Source organism: Ovis canadensis, chromosome 21 (assembly GCF_042477335.2).
Source record: "Ovis canadensis isolate MfBH-ARS-UI-01 breed Bighorn chromosome 21, ARS-UI_OviCan_v2, whole genome shotgun sequence".
Taxonomy (NCBI): Eukaryota; Metazoa; Chordata; class Mammalia; order Artiodactyla; family Bovidae; genus Ovis; species Ovis canadensis.
In genome coordinates, this window is record NC_091265.1 from 60,206,973 (window position 1) to 60,211,988 (window position 5,016).

Here is a 5,016-nt window from a genome sequence, read left to right on the forward strand (position 1 = left end):
GTGGTTAAGACTCCAAGCTGCCACTACAGGGGGACGGGTTCAATCCCTGGTCAGGGAACTTCTGACTGTGGCAATTTGTGGCCAAAAAGGAAAAGAAAAAAGACAGAAACAGGGATCTTTGGGAAAATGCAAAGAAAGAATAATAAAAATAATAAAAATCACCCAACAGCCCACAATCCCCTGTAATGGTTAAGTTTAGTTAAAAATGTATATATTATATAAAGTTCTAGCTACTCAGATGGTTGAAAATATCTGCACTTACACAAGGTGGTGTCATAGTGTCTTGATCTTCACTTTTTCTTTCTGTGGTCTCAGTGGAATGCATCTCATATTCCAGGAGAAAATGTAATTCAGCCAAAGAACAAGTTTGATGATTTAGTTCACAATTTATACACTGCGAAGTGCAATCTGAGAGATTCACATAACAGTCAACTGTCCGTCTTGACTGGGTGCCTGTGCAGGCCTCTTAGAAGAGGGGCAACAGTTTCTCTACACTCAGATATCACCAGAGAAGGCCCAGAGTGGTTGATCTTGGGGAGGCAGAGGTCTGAGAAAGAAAATAAACATCATTGTCTTTTGGCATTTATGTTCTTAAAAACTTGCCTCTGGGAAAAAAAACAAAAACAAAAAAAACACAACTTGCCTCTAAAGTGCTCATTCAACAAGCATTCATGGGACTTCCCTTGTGGTCCAGTGGTTAAGATTCCATTCTTCCACTGCAAGGGGCACAGGTTTGATCCCTGGTCCAGGAACTAAGATCCCGCATGCCACATGGCATGGCCAAAAAAATAACTAGTTTTAAAGAATAAGCATTCACTGAATGAATGGACAAGTGGCTCTACAACCTTGCTCCCTGACTCCCAGCCAGAATGGCAGACCATGCGGTGACAGGCTAGGAGAACAGGTTGTTGGGCTTAGCTAGCAAGAGCAGAAGCAGTTCAGCACAATGGTTTCCCATACGGGTCTAGGTTCAGGCTACCTTGGCTCCGGGCCTGGCTCAGGCAGTTTCTGATTAAGCAGAGCTGAGAGATTGACAGTTCTTATCTCAGAGGGTTGTTGGAAAGATTAGATGATAGAGAATATGTTAAGGGCTCAGTACAGTACCTATGAGATTATTTTGATTATTATAAGAATTCAGTCAATGTTAGCTATCCTCATTAGCTAAGAAGATCCTACTAATAGGTTTGAGCCTTCTGTAGTTTATCTCTACAGCTCTGTCCACACCCAATATCTCTACTTTATTGCCTTAACTATGAGATCAGAGTTCCTAGAGAATGCAAGAAACAGCAAGCTATAAACTTCTAACCAGGGACTTTCCTGGTGATCCAGTGATTAAAACTCTGTGCTTCCACTGCAGGGGGCGAGGGTTTGATCCCTAAACTAAGGGATCAGGGAACTAAGATCTCACATTTTGTGTGGTGTGGCCAAAAAGATAAACTTCTGACTGATAAATAAGCAGAAATAATGGATCCAAGGAGAAGAAAACAGGCCACATATACCAAACACCTGGTTGGGTACAGTGACTCAAGCATAAAATAGATCTGGACACTTGATGGCCAGGGAGATATGAATAACAAAAAGGTATGCCTTCAAATTGCTAGAGGAAATTCCACACCTCTACGAGCCTAGACAAGTGTGGAATGACATTTTCAGGAATTCAAGGCTTCAAAAAATCTGAGATATTCTAAATGTGTCGTCGCTCAGTCGTGTCCGACTCTTTGTGACCCCATGGACTGTAGCCTACGAGGGTCCTCCATCCATGGGATTTTCCAGGCAAGAGTACTGGAGTGGATTGCCATTTCCTTCTCCAGGGGATCTTCCTGACTCAGGGATCGAACCCTGGTCTCCTGCATTGCAGGCAGACGCTTTACCCTCTAAGCCACCAGGGAAGCCCTATTCTAAGGAACAGCGTAAATTATTCCAGCAATTTCTCAATAGGCGTTAAATAGTATTGAGACAAGTAAAGTCACTGAATGTGAAGGACTGATTCACACAGCACCTACATGCTGAGTACCTGTGATGCTTTGGTTAGAGAGTGGACTGGAACAGGTAACACAACAGACACACGTTGATACCCTCTGGAGCTTACATTCTAGTGGAGAGAGATAGTAAACAACCATAGAGGGGAAACTGGTTCACATGAATGCTCCAGAGAAAGATGTAGAAGGATATGGCATCCCCCTCCAGTGTTCTCCAGTATGCCTGGAGAATTCCATGGACAGAGAGGCCTGGTGGGCTACAGTCCATGGGGGTTGCAAAGAGTCGGACACAACTGAGCAACCATCACTTATTCCAGAGAAAGAAATCAGGGCCGAAAGCCTGTTCGGAGTATACAAGAACTGTAGCTGGTAGAGGATCCGGCTAAGTGACATAATCAGATAAATCCAGAATGCTGGCCAACTATAAGAATATGGGTCAGAGACTTCCCTTGTGCTCCAGTGGCTAAGGGTCTGCACTCCCAGTGCAGGGGGCCTGGGTTCAATGCCTGGTGGGGGAACTAGATCACATATGCCACAATTAAAACCCGGCACAGCCAAATAAATTATCTAAAAAAAAAAGTTAAAAAAAAAAAAAGAATTGCCTTGCAATGCAGGGGATGCGGGTTCCATCCCTGGTCGGGGAACTAAGATCCCACACGCTGCAGAGCAGCTAAGCCCAGCGCACTGAAAGAAGTGAGTCTGTGCGCGCTGGAGCCCACGTGCCACAACTGGATTGTGTCGCAAGAAGAGATCCTGCATGACCCAACAAAGACCTGACGCAGCCAAACAAATAAATAAATGTTAAAGGAAAAAAAGAATATAGGCCAAATTAGTGAAAAAGTTATCAAAGTTGTTAAAAAAACAAAAGAAGCGGGAGATTAATGTAAATTTAAAAGAGTTAACAATCACATTCAACATAAAAAACTTGCTTGGATCCTAGGCCAAGGGAAAAAAATTACAAAGTATATTTTGGGAACAAGGAAGGACTTTGGAATACAGATTGAATGTTAGATGATATTAGGGAATTATTCTTAATTTTTGATTTATTAAATTAAAAATTTTAAATTTACTAGGTATTATGAATACGTAGGAGAGTGTTTCTACTCTTAGGAGACACACACTGAAATACATAGTGTGCTGTGTGTGCTCGGCTGCTCAGTCATGTTCAACTCTGTGACCTCACGGACTGTAGCCTGCCAGGCCCCTCTGTCCATGGAATTCTCCAGGCAAGAATACTGGAATAGGTTGCTATTTCCTATTCCAGGGGATCTTCCTGAACCAGGGATCAATTCTTGCATCTCCTGCACTGGCTGATGAATTCTTTACCACTGCACCATCTGGGAAGCCTCAAAATATATATAAAAAAAGGCAAATAGAGCAAACTCTTAGTAATTGCTGAATCTAGAATATTTTATTGCCTATTGCTCTAATCATTAATTTATATATATATATTAAAATGTCCAATATAGAAAAACTGGATAAAAAGGAATGGAGAAGGACCCACTCAGTCATGTCTGACTCTTTGTGACCCCATGGACCATACAGTCTATGGAATTCTCCAGGTCAGAATACTGGAGTGGGTAGCCTTTCCCTTCTCCAGGGGATCTTCCCAACCCAGGGATCAAACCCAAGTCTCCAGCAATGCAGGAGGATTCTTTACCAGCTGAGCCACAAGGGAAGTCCAACAACACTGGAGAGGATAGACAATCTCTTCTCCAGATCTTCCTGACCCAGGAACTGAACCGGGGTCTCCTACATTGCAGGCGGATTCCTTACCAACTGAGCTATCAGGGAAGCCCAATCATTAACTTTCCTGTATATATCAAAATATTCAGTATAGAAAAACTGAATAAAAGGAAGTGGAGAAGGACTTCCCTGGTAGCCCAGTGGTGAAGAATCCACTTGCCAGTGCAGGGGATTTGGGCTAAATCCCTGTTTCGCGACAATTCCATGGGCTGAGGGGCAACTAAGCCTGTGTACCACAACTACTGAGCGTGCACACCTAGAGCCCGTGCTCTGCAACAAGGGAAGTCACTGCAACGAGAAGCCCGTACACCACAACTAGAGTGGCCCATGTTTGCTGCAACTAGAGAAAGCCTGCATGCAGCAGTGAAGACCCAGCACACGCACACAAAACAAAATACTAACAAAATATATATATATATATATATATATATATATATATATATATATATATATATATATACGCGGAATGGAGGAGAAGTAATGTAGATAACTTTTTGGAGGAATTTAGCTGTGAAGGGCATGTATTAGTTTTCTAGAGCTTGCTGTAAGAGATTATGACAAACTGAGTGGCTTAAAAGGACAGAAACATACTCTGTCACAGTTCTAGGGGCCAGAAATCCAAAATTAAGGAATTGGCAGAGGCCACCTCCCTGCAGAGGTTGTAGCGAAGAACCTGGTCTGTGCCCCCCACCTCTGGGGGCTGACCCCCGCCTCACTCCAGTCTCTGCCCCTGGAGTCACATTGCCTCCTCCACTTCTGCCTGTGTTTGATCTCTTTTTGTCTCTCTCTTATAAGGACCCTTGTGCTGGCCTATCAGGCTCACCCAGATTATCCAGAATAAGTTCCTCCTCTCAAGATCTTTAACTTAATCATATATTTCACCATATAAAGTAATTTACATTCTTCTGCCACATGGGCGATATTCACAGCTTCCTGGGATCAGGAACGGAGAAGGCAATGGATTAGGAAAGGCATGTATCTTTGGAGGGCCACTTTTGTGCCTAGCACAGGAAGAGAGAAAATGCAACAGCATCTAGAGAGGAATGTGGGGGCATGAAAGGTTTTGTTTTTAAGATAAGAGAAAAGATTGCATGCTTACAATAACTGGTTTGAGACATTTTGCTGTACACGGCAGTAACAGTACAACAGTACAGTTGATTTGTTCATTGTGTTAGTCACTCACACACAGGAAAATTCATAAAGAAAACAGCAAGGCCACCATCAAAAAGTCTCCAAATAATAAATGCTCAAGAGGGTGTGCAGAAAAAGGAACTCTCCTATGCTGCCGGTG